Source organism: Pseudorca crassidens, chromosome 2 (assembly GCF_039906515.1).
Source record: "Pseudorca crassidens isolate mPseCra1 chromosome 2, mPseCra1.hap1, whole genome shotgun sequence".
NCBI lineage: Eukaryota > Metazoa > Chordata > Mammalia > Artiodactyla > Delphinidae > Pseudorca > Pseudorca crassidens.
Window position 1 is genome coordinate 9969702 of NC_090297.1, and position 12166 is coordinate 9981867.

Sequence of the window (12166 nt, forward strand, 5' to 3'; positions counted from 1 at the left end):
GGTTCTCAGACTTGGGAATGTCTCACTTTGCAGGGCTGGTCACCTCTCTCCCTCTGCTCACATTCTCAGGTTTAGTCTTTCAAATGATTTTGCTTGTCTGATACTATCTTTCTGGGAGGAAACACCCTCAAAGGTGACACTGTCTCCTCTTAGCCCAGCCATTTAGTTTCTAAACTCCACCCAGAGAAAAATCTTTTAATCTCCCTCCTGGGAAACAATATAATCATATTTGAGAAACAATATACCCATATTTTACACTGTCTTGAGTCATTCACAGGATCCCTTTAGGAATGCCCAGCTCCACGCTGCATTATCCCACTCTCATTTCTCACTGTGATTTTTTTTTGTGGGGGCTGCGTTGGGTCTTAGTTGTGGCAGGTGGAATCTTTCATTGTGGTGCACAGGCTCCAGAGCGCACGGGCTTAGTAGTTGTGGCACGCAGGCTCTCTAGTTTTAGCTTGCAGGCTCCAGAGTGCGTGGGCTCTGTAGTTGTGATGCATGGGCTCAGTAGTTGTGGCACGTGGATGTAGTTGTCCTGCAGCATGTGGGATCTTAGTTCCCCAACCAGGGATTGAACCTGTGTCCCCTGCATTGGAAGGCAGATTTTTAACCACTGTACCACCACTCTCACTGTGATTTTGAACTGCTCTTCATCAGAGAAGCCATGACTTAAGCCAGGAGGACCAACCACATCCCCAAAAGCACTGCCCTTGCTCCCTGAATAGGCTCGCGATCTGCTATGATTCCAACATAACACTTGAGTGACAACTTGATACACGGAGAAGTTTATTTTGTTTTCTTTGGGATAGCACCACTGTCCCTGTGAAGATGTTTTATTTCTAGAACGTTTTGATAATATTGATATGGCCAAAGGTCCCCCAACAATGATGCTTTCAGGTTTTGTTTTTTCTGTCTAATGTCAGGAAGAGATGAATCCCTTCCCTGATCACACCCAGGGCTACAACTGTCTGTATCAGTAAAACTCAATCAATGTTTGTGGACTGAATCCAGGAATGTGTTTTGACTTCCCCTCCAACCTAAGTATTTCTCTTTCCTGAAATGAAAATCTGATTCAATCAATCTGGAGAAAGATAATAAGTATCAGGATTAACCTGCTGGATATTCTGGTATCTAATCAGGTATCACTTTCCAATTGGAAGTTAGTTGTTGGAAGAGGGAAGAAATGATTAGAAAGGTCTATAAAAGCCTCAGGCACCAAAGAAGAGATGTACAGTCACTGCCTGGGTTCTACAAAGTGTCTGAGGTCAGAGCACCCTGCCAACCACCTCAGAGCTGGTGAGTTACCGACCTCAGCTAAGGACACCCTCATCTGACCCATGGTCAGTGGGTCCTGAGTGGTGGCTTACAGCTCAGGATGGCAGAAAGAGTCATCCTTTTTCTTTCTTTTCAGATGAACAGATTTAAGGCTTTGGTTTTCCCTCTAAGTGTAGTTTTACCTTATTCCCAAACTTTTTGTGTGTCCTTTCATTTATATCATTTTTAAATGTCTTAAGAAGCAGATTTACTTTTTAATGAAAAATTGTTTGGAATTTTATTCCTTGACATTTTAAGTAGTTAGTTTCTGCACTTAGATTATAGCTCAAACACTTTGTAGTTTTGTGATTTTACTAGTTAGGATTTCTAAATAAAAACTTAAAAACATTCCATATGCTATTTGTACAGAGTGGCGTCTTTGTACTTAATGTGAAGTATTTCCTCCACTGAACTCCTTCCAAAGTAGTAATTCTAATATATGTAAAGTAAGAATGCATAGAAATGTACATCTCATCGAGGACCATCAAGATGGCAGAGGAGTAAGACGTGGAGATCACCTTCCTCTCCACAAATACATCAAAAATACATCTACATGCGGAACAACTCCTACAGAACACCTACTGAACACTGGCAGAAGACCTCAGACTTTCCAAAAGATGCCAGAGCACAACCTACATGCAGAGGCGGGACCAGACCCAAAGCTGAACCCCAGGAGCTGTGCGAACACAGAAGAGAAAGGGAAATTTCTCCATGTAGCCTCAGGAGCAGCAGATTAAATCCCCACAATTAACTTGAGGTAACGTACATCTGTGGAATACCAGGATAGACAATGAATCTTACCAAAATTGAGGCAGTGGACTTTGGGAAAAACTGTAGACTTGGGGTTCGCTGTATGTGACTGACTAGTTTCTGATTTTTATGCTTGTTATCATTGGTGAATTTGTTTATTAGTTTGGCTGCTCTCTTCTTTTTTTGTTTATTATGGATTTTTAAAAATAATATTTTTATTTTTTATTTTAAAAATTTCATTTTTATTTATTTATTCTTTTTTTCCTCCCTTTTCTTCTGAGCTGTGTGGCTCAAAGGGTCTTGATCCTCTGGCTGGGTGTCAGGCCTGAGCCTCTGAGGTGGGAGAGCTGAGTTCAGGATATTGTACCACCAGAGACCTCCTGGCCCCATGTAATATCAATTGGTGAGAGCTCTCCCAGAGGTCTCCATCTCAACGCTAAGACCCAGCTCCACTCAAAGAACAGCAAGCTCCAGTGCTGGACACTCAATACCAAACAACTAGCAAGACAGGAACATGACCGCGCCCATTAGCAGAGAGGCTGCCTAAAATCATAATAAGGTCATAGACACCCCAAAACACACCAGCAGACACGGTCCTGCTTACCAGAAAGACAAGATCCAGCCTCATCCACCAGAACACAAGCAGCAGTCCCCTCCACCAGGAAGCCTGCACAACCCACTGAACAAACCTTACCCACTAGGGGCAGACACCAAAAACAATGGGAACCACGAACCTGCAGCCTGCAAAAAGGAGACCCCAAACACAGTAAGTTAAACAAAATGAGAAGACAGAGAAATACACAGCAGATGAAGGAGCAAAGTAAAATCACACCACACCAAACGAATGAAGAGGAAATAGGCAGGCTACCTGAAAAAGAATTCAGAATAATGACAGAAAGGATGATCCAAAATCTTGGAAATAGAATGGAAAAAAATACAAGAAACGTTTAACAAGGACCTAGAAGAAATAAAGAGCAAACAAACAATGAAGAACAATGCAATAAATGAAATTTAAAATTCTCTAGAAGGAATCAATAGCAGAATAACTGAGGCAGAAGAATGGATAAGTGACCTGGAAGATAAAATAGTGGAAATAACTATTGCAGAGCAGAATAAGGAAAAAAGAATGAAAAGAATTGAGGACAGTCTCAGAGACCTCTGGGACAACATTAAATGCACCAACATTTGAATAATAGGGGTCCTAGAAGAAGAAGAGAAAAGGAAAGGGACTGAGAAAATATTTGAAGAGATTGTAGTTGAAAACTTCCCTAATATGGGAAAGGAAACAGATAATCAAGTCCAGGAAGCATGGAGAGTCCCATACAGGATAAATCTGAGGAGAAACATGCCAAGACACATATTAATCAAACTATCAAAGATTAAATACAAAGAAAAAAAATGAAAAGCAGCAAGGGAAAAGCAACAAATAAAATACAAGGGAATCTCCATAAGGTTAACAGCTGACCTTTCAGCAAAAACTCTGCAAGCCAGAAGCGTGTGGCAGGACATATTTAAAGTGATGACAGAGAAAAACTTACAACCAAGATTACTCTACCCAGGAAGGATCTCATTCAGATTCGATGGAGAATTCAGCACCACCAAACCAGCTTTACAACAAATGCTAAAGGAATTTCTCTAGGCAGGAAACACAAGAGAAGGAAAAGACCTACAATAACAAATGCAAAACAATTAAGAAAATGGTAATAGGAAGACACATATTGATAATTACCTTAAATGTAAATGGATTAAATGCTCCAACCAAAAGACATACACTTGCTGAATGGATACAAACACAAGACTCATATATATGCTGTCTACAAGAGACACACTTCAGACCTAGGGACACACACAGATGGAAAGTGAGGGGATGGAAAAAGATATTCCATGCAAATGGAAATCAAAAGAAAGCTGGAGTAGCTATTCTCCTATCAGACAAAATGGACTTTAAAATAAAGACTATTACCAGAGACAAAGAAGGACACTATATAATGATCAAGGGATCAATCCAAGAAGATATAACAATTGTAAATATTTATGCACCCAACATAGGAGCACCTCAATACATAAGGCAAATGCTAACATTCATAAAAGGGGAAAGTAACAGTAACACAATAATACAAGGGGACTTCAACACCCCACTTTAACCAATCAACAGATCACCCAAAATGAAAATAAATAAGGAAACACAAGCTTTAAATGACACATTAAACAAGATGGACTTAATTGATATTTATAGGACATTCCATCCAAAACCAACAGAATACACTTTCTTCTCAAGTGCTCATGGAACATTCTCCAGGATAGATCATATTTTGGGTCACAAATCAAGCCTTGGTAAATTTAAGAAATTGAAATCGTATCAAGTACCTTTTCTGACCACAATGCTACGAGACTAGATATGAATTACAGGAAGAAAACTGTAAAAAATACATACACATGGAGGCTAAACAATACACTACTAAATACCCAAGAGATCACTAAGAAATCAAAGAGGAAATAAAAAAATACCTAGAAAAAAATGACAATGAACACACAATGGCGCAAAACCTATGGATGCAGCAAAAGCAGTTCTAAGAGGGAAGCTTATAGCTATACAATCCTACCTCAAGAAAGAAGAAAAATCTCAAATAAACAATCTAACCTTACACCTAAAGGAATCAGAGAAAGAAGAACAAAAATAACTGAAAGTTAGCAGAAGCAAAGAAACCATAAAAATTGGATCAGAAATAAATGAAAAAGAAAGGAAGGAAAGAATAGCAAAGATCAATAAAACTAAAAGCTTCTTCTTTGAGAAGATAAACAAAATTGATAAACCATTAGCCAAACTCCTCAAAAAAAAGGGAAAAGACTCAAATAAAAAGAATTAGAAATGAAAAAGAAGTAACAACTGATACTGCAGAAATACAAAGGATCATGAGAGATTACTACAAGCAACTCTATGCCAATAAAATGGACAACCTGGAAGAAATGGACACATTCTTAGAAAAGCACAACCTTCTGAGACTGAACCAGAAAGAAATAGAAAATATAAACTGAACAATCACAAGCACTGAAATTGATACTGTGATTAAAAATCTTCCAACAAACAGAAGCCCAGGACCAGAGGATTTCACAGGCAAATTCTATCAAACATTTAGAGAAGACCTAACACCTGTCCTTCTCAAACTCTTCCAAAATATAGCAGAGGGAAGAACACTCCCAAGCTCATTCTACGAGGCCACCATCACCCTGACACCAAAACCAGACAAAGATGTCGCAAAGAAAGAAAACTACAGGCCAATATCACTGATGAACATAGATGCAAAAATCCTCAACAAAATACTAGAAAACAGAAACCAACAGCACATTAAAAGGATCATACACCATGATCAAGTGGGGTTTATTCCAGGAATGCAAGGATTCTTCAACATATGCATACCAATCAATGTGATACACTATATTAACAAATTGAAGGATAAAAACCATATGATAATCTCAGTAGATGCAGAAAAAGCTTCTGACAAAATTCAACACCCATTTATGATAAAAATCCTCCAGAAATAGGCATAGAGGGAAACTTACTTCAACATAATAAAGGCCATATATGACAAACCCACAGCCAAAATCGTTCTCAATGGTGAAAAACTGAAACCATTTCCACTAAGATCAGGAACAAGATGAGGTTGCCCACTCTCACCACTATTATGCAACATAGTTTTGGAAGTGTTAGCCACAGCAATCAGAGAAGAAAAATTAAAAAAAGGAATCAAAATAGGAAAAGAAAAAGTAAAACTGTCACTGTTTGCAAATGACATGATACTATACATAGAGAATCCTAAAGATGTTACCAGACAACTGCTAGAGCTAATCAATGAATTTGGTAAAGTAGCAGGATACAAAATTAATGCACAGAAATCTCTTGCATTCCTATACACTAATGATGAAAAATCTGAAAGAGAAATTAAGGAAACACTCCCGTTTACCATTGCAACATAAATAATAAAATACCTAGGAATAAACCTACGTAAGGAGACAAAAGTCCTGTATGCAGAAAACTATAAGGCACTGATGAAAGAAATTAAAGATGATACCAACAGATGGAGAGATATACCATGTTCTTGGATTAGAAGAATCAACATTGTGAAAGTGACTATACTACCCAAAACAATCTACAGATTCAGTGCAATCCCTATCAAACTACCAATGGCGTTTTTCACAGAACTAGAACAAAAAATTGCACAATTTGTATGGAAACACAAAAGACCCCGAATAGCCAAAACAATCTTAAGAAAGAAAAATGGAGCTGGAGGAATCAGGCTCCTGGACTTCAGACTATACTACAAAGCTACAGTAATCAAGACAGTATGGTACTGGCACAAAAACAAATATAGATCAGTGGAGCAGGATAGAAAGCCCAGAGATAAACCCACGCACCTGTGGTCGCTTTATCTTTGGTTAAGGAGGCAAGAGTATACAATGGAGAAAAAGACAGCCTCTTCTAATAAGTGGTGCTGGGAAAACTGGACAGCTACATGTAAAAGAATGAAAGTAGAACACTCCCTAACACCATACACAAAAATAAACTCAAAATGGATAAAAGATTTAAATGTAGGGCCAGACACTATAAAACTCTTAGAGGAAAACATAGGCAGAACACTCTGTGACATAAATCACAGCAAGGTCCTTTTTGGCCCACCTTCTAGAGAAATGGAAATAAAAACAAAAATAAACTAATAAGACCTTAAACACTTTTGCACAGCTGAGGAAACCATAAACAAGACAAAAAGACAACTCTCAGAATGGGAGAAAATATTTGCAAATGAAGCAACAGACAAAGGATTAATATCCAAAATTTACAAGCAGCTCATGCAGCTCAATATCAAAAAAACAAACAACCCAATCCAGAAATGGGCAGAAGACCTAAATAGACATTTCTCCAAAGAAGATATACAGATTGCCAACAAACACATGAAAGCATGCTCAACATCACTAATCATTAGAGAAATGCAAATCAAAACTACAATGAGGTATCATCTCACACCAGTCAGAATGGCCATCAACAAAAAATCTACAAACAATAAATGCTGGAGAGGGTGTGGAGAAAAGGGAACACTCTTGCACTGTTGGTGGGAATGTAAACTGATACAGCCACTATGGAGAACAGTATGGAGTTTCCTTAAAAATCTAAAAACAGAACTACCATATGACCCAGCAATCCCACTATTGGGCATATACCCTGAGAAAATCAAAATTCAAAGAATCATGTACCACAATGTTCATTGCAGCTCTATTTACAATAGCCAGGACATGGAAGCAACCTAAGTGTCCATCAACAGATGAATGGATAAAGAAGATGTGGCACATATATACAATGGAATATTACTCAGCCATAAAAATAAACGAAATTGAGTTATTTGTAGTGAGGTGGATGGACCTAGAGTCTGTCATACAGAGTGAAGTAAGTCAGAAAGAGAAAAACAAATACTGTATGCTAACACATATATATGGAATCTAAAAAAAAAAAAAGAAAGGTCATGAAGAACCTAGGGGCAGGATGGGAATAAAGACGCAGACCTACTACAGAATGGACTTGTGGACACGGCGAGAGGGAAGGGTAAACTGGGATAAAGTAAGAGAGTGGCATGGACATATATACACTACCAAATGTAAAATCGATAGGTAGTGGGAAGCAGCTGCATAGCAGAGGGAGACCAGCTCGGTGCTTTTTGACCACCTAGATTGGTGGCATAGGGAGGGTGGGAGGGAGATGTAAGAGGGAGGAGATATGGTGATATATGTATATGTATAGCTGATACACTTTGTTATAAAGCAGAAACTAACACACCACTGTAAAACTCCAATTATACTCCAATAAACATGTTAAAAATAAAATAAGAAATGTACACCTCAAATCTTTGCACCTCAGACTCCCACCTTTTAACAATTCTCTTTGCTCCATGGCTTTTACCGTTTCTCATTTACCATTTTTAAAGTGAATAGAAATAGTCTTTTCATGCCAATTTGTGCTGCTGATCCCAACTTTCTGGGAGGAAACACCCTCAAAGGTGACACTGTTTCCTTTTAGTCACCCCCTTTAATATCTAAACACAACCCAGAGAAAAGTCTTTAAATCTGCCTCCTCCCCAAGGGGAAAAAAAAAACACCTATATTTTAGACTAGTTGGGTTATTCACACTGTCCCTCTAGGAATGCCCAGCTCCACTCTGCCCAGCCCCCACCCTTACTTCTCACTGTGATTTTGGCCTTACCTCCTTCAGAGAAGTCTGGACTTAAGGTTGGAAAACCCATCACATTCCCCAAAGGAGTTCCCTTGCTTCCTGAATAGGCTCCTGATCTCCCATGTTTCAGACAGAACACCCAAGTGACACTTGATAGAGGGACACATTTATTTTGTTTCCTTTGGGAACAACACCACTGTCTTCATGAAGCAGTTTTAATTCCAGGACATTTTGATACTTTTTTTTATGGCTAAAGATCCCCAAACAATGATGCTTTAAAGTTTTGGTTTTCTTATCCACTATCACAAATGGATAACCCTTCCCCTGTCTCACACCCACAGTAGGTATAGATGTTGACACACGAGCATATTTTACATCAGTCACTGTAATTATTGCTATCCCAACAGGGGTAAAAGTGTTTAATTGACTAGCAACACTTCACAAGGACAATAGTAAATGGTCCCCAGCCATGATGTGCGCCCTAGGTTTCCTCTTCCTTTTCACAGTTGGTGGGTTAACAGGTATTATCCTAGCTAACTCATCATTAAATATTGTTCTTCATGATACCAACTACATAGTTGCATTTTCACTATGTACTCTCAATAGCAGCTGTCTTCGCTATCACAGGAGGGTCTGTGCACTGTTTCCCACTATTGTCAGGATATACGCTCAACTCAACATAAGCAAAAATTCCCTTTGTAATCATACTTGTAGGCGTCAACATGACCTTCTTCCCCCAACATTTCTTAGGTCTATCTGGCATACCGCGACAATACTCCAACTACCCAGATGCTTATACAACATGAAATACTATTTCATCAATAGGCTCATAACAGTAGTCATGCTAATAATTTTCATTATCTGAGAGGCATTCACATCCAAATGACAAGTCCTAACAATAGAACTTACTAGTACAAATTTAGAGTGGTTAAATGGATGTCCTCCACTATATCACACATTTGAAGAACCGACTTAATGTCAATATAAAATAATCAAGAAAGGAGGGAATTGAACCCTCTTTTACTGGTTTCAAACCAACACCATAACCATTATCTCTTTCTCTATAAATGAGGTAGTAGTAAAAATTTATGTAATTTTGTCCGAGTTAAGTCACAGGTGGAAATCCTCTATATCTCTATGGCATATCCTTTCCAACTAGGATTTCAAGATGCAACATCGCCCATCATGGAAGAATTACCACACTTTCACACCACGCACTAATAATTGCCTTTTTAATTAGTTCTCTGGTTCTTTGTATTATCTCACTAGTGCTAGCAACTAAGCTAACACATACCAGCACAATAGACGCACAAGAAATAGAAACCATTTGAACGGTTTTACCAGCCATCATTTTGATTTTAATTGCCCTGTCATCATTACGAATCCTCTGCATGATGGATGAGATTAATAACCCATCCCTTACCTTAAAAACTATAGGTTACCAGTGGTATTGAAGTTATGAGTACACTGACTATGAAGATTTAAGTTTCGACACCTATATAATCCCAACATTAGACTTAAAACCAGGGGAATTACGACTGCTAGAAGTAGACAATTGAGTAGTATTACCCACAGAGGTAACAATCCGAATTCTAGTTTCCTCCGAAGATGTATTGCACTCATGAGCCATACCTTCCTTAGGCCTAAAAACAGATGCAATCCCAGGATGCTTAAATCAAACAACCCTAATATCAACATGACCAGCTTTGTATTATGGACAGTGTTCAGAGATTTGTGGGTCAAACCACAGTTTCATGACTATTGTCCTCGAACTAGTACCATTAAAATACTTGGAAAGATGATCCTCATCAATATTATAAGCTCATTAAGAAGCTAAGTAGCGTTACTTTTTAAATTAAAGACTGAGAGCTAAGACTCTCCTTAATGGTATGCCACAGTTAGATACATCAACATGATTCATTACCATTTTATCTATGTTTCTATCACTGTTTATTATATTTCAACTAAAAATCTCAAAATACACTCATTACTCTAACCCAGAATCAACACACACCAAAGTACAAAAACAATCCATCCCTTGAGAAACAAAATGAACGAAAATCTATTTGCCTCTTTCATTGCCCCAACGATAATTGGCCTCCCTGTAGTCATTTTAATTATTTTATTTCCAAGTATTTTATTTCCAACATCAAATCAACTAATTAATAATCGCATAATCTCTCTTCAACAACGACTAGTCCAACTCACATCCAAACAAATAATAAGCACCCACAATCACAAGAGGCAGACTTGATCATTAATACTAATGTCACTTATTCTATTTACTGGGTCAACTAACCTTCTAGGGCTGCTGCCCCACTCACTCACACCCACCACACAGCTCTCAATGAATTTAGGAATGGCAGTTCCCTAGTGAGCCCACACCATGATTACAGGTTTCCATAACAAAACAAAAGCATCATTGGCTCACTTCCTACCATAAGGAACACCCCCCACCCCCACCTCATCCTTACCGAGTCTCACCTTACCGAGACCATCAGCCTAGTTATCCAACCAGTAGCATTAGCCATGCGATTGACAGCCAATATTACAGCAGGGCACTTGTTGATCCATCTAATTGGAGGGACAACCCTAGCACCAACAAGCATCAGTACTGCTACAGCTTTTATTACGTTCATCATTCTTATCCTACTTACTGTCCTCGAATTTGCCATCGCTATAATTCAAGCCTATGTATTTACTCTCCTAGTAAGCCTTTACCTACATGATAATACATAATGACCCACCAGACCCATGCATACCATATAGTAAACCCCAGTCCTTGACCTCTCACAGAGCCCTTTCAGTCCTCTTAATAATATTGGGCCTAATCATGTGATTCCACTTCAACTCGATAATATTACTACTATTTGGCCTACTAACTCTCTAACAATATATCAGTGATGACGAGATGTCATTCGAGAGAGCACCTTCCAAGGCCATTACATACCAATCGTTCAAAAAGGACTTCAATATGGGATCATCCAACTTATTATCTCAGAAGTCCTCTATTCTATTGGCTTATTTTGAGCCATCTACCACTCAAGCCTCGCCCCTATACCTGAATTAGGTGGGTGCTGGCCGCCAACAGGCTTCACCCTCTAAGTCCACTAGAAGTACCGCTCCTCAACACTTCCGTGCTACAAGCTTCTGGCGAGTCCACTACTCGAGCCCACCACAGCCTTATGGAGGGGAACCGCAAGCATATACCCCAAGCCCTTTTTATTACAATCACCCTAGGCGTATATCTTACACTCCTACAAGCCTCAGAGTACTATGAAGCATCCTTTACAATTTCAGACAGAGTATACGGATCAACCTTTTTCATAGCCACAGGATTCCACCGACTGCACGTAATTATTGGGTCCACCTTCCTCGTTATCTGTTTCCTACGCCAATTAAAATATCACTGCACATCCAACCTTCACTTCGGCTATGAGGCCGCTGCTTGATGCTGGCATCTTGTAGATGTTGTATGACTCTTCCTTTACGTATCTATCCATTGATGAGGCTCATAATTCTTTTAGTATTAATTAGTACAATTGACTTCCAATCAGTTAGCTTTGGTGTAGCCCGAAAAAGAATAATAAACTTAATACTGGCCCTATTGACAAACACAGCACTAGCCTCATTGCTCGTACTCATCGCTTTCTGACTCCCCCAGTTGAATATTTATACAGAAAAAACAAGTCCTCATGAATGTGGATTTGACCCCATAGGATCAGCCTGCTTGCCTTTTTCTATAAAATTCTTCCTAGTAGCAATCACATTTCTTCTCTTTGACCTAGAAATTGCCCTCCTACTGCCCCTCCCCTGAGCAACTCAAACAAATAATCTAAAAACAATACTCACCATAGCCGTGCTCCTAATCTCATTATTGGCAAT